Raw genomic sequence first — 708 nt, forward strand, 5'->3', positions numbered from 1 at the left:
ATATATTTTATAAACACACATTGATTTAATAAATATATTATATTTTTTAAAAGTCCCGTGCCTTTGTAATTTTCTTTCTAACCCAGTTCTAATTTAATTTATTCATTTTTTCTGTTAAAAAAATTTCAATGGCTGAGATTTGTAATGATTAATAACAATAATTTTAGAATAATGAATGATTGGATCTGTGGCGTGCCTTTGTCTTAATGAATGATTAATAACAACAAATTAAATTAGAATAATTGGATCTGTGGCGCAATGGTAGCGCGTCTGACTCCAGATCAGAAGGTTGCGTGTTCGATTCACGTCAGGTTCAATTCTTAATCTTTTTGTCATTTATTTAACAAATTTCATTTATTACGAGAAAAATATTAGGTAGCATAAAAATGTTTTATTTTTAAAATTAGATACCAACTAGTGTTATAATTTAATCAATTATATATATATATATATATATATATATATATATATATATATATATATATATATATAATGTTTTAAACACATGGAATTAATTCAGTATTGTCTTATAAGATTTAGAAATTTTCTATAATTATTTTAATTGGTTTTCATTATAAGTATTCATATCAATTTATCGTTTTTTATAATTAACATTTACGCTTTTTAATTCTCTTTTTTATATACATTTTAATAGAGAACTTTTTTAAAATATAGACAATATAACGTTGTATGCATCAATTTTTTATT

General features: G+C 21.3%; 1 non-coding gene across 1 annotated transcript; it reads left to right on the forward strand.

The window, feature by feature from the left end:
• Nucleotides 1–244: 244 nt before the first annotated feature.
• On the forward strand, nt 245–316 carry TRNAW-CCA (transfer RNA tryptophan (anticodon CCA)). The gene has a single exon. It is a non-coding gene; the product is annotated as a tRNA-Trp (tRNA).
• Nucleotides 317–708: the final 392 nt, after the last annotated feature.

This window comes from Vigna unguiculata, chromosome 3, assembly GCF_037176805.1.
Source record: "Vigna unguiculata cultivar grain cowpea cultivar isolate G323 ecotype 2 chromosome 3, ASM3717680v1, whole genome shotgun sequence".
In the NCBI taxonomy this organism is placed as follows: domain Eukaryota; kingdom Viridiplantae; phylum Streptophyta; class Magnoliopsida; order Fabales; family Fabaceae; genus Vigna; species Vigna unguiculata.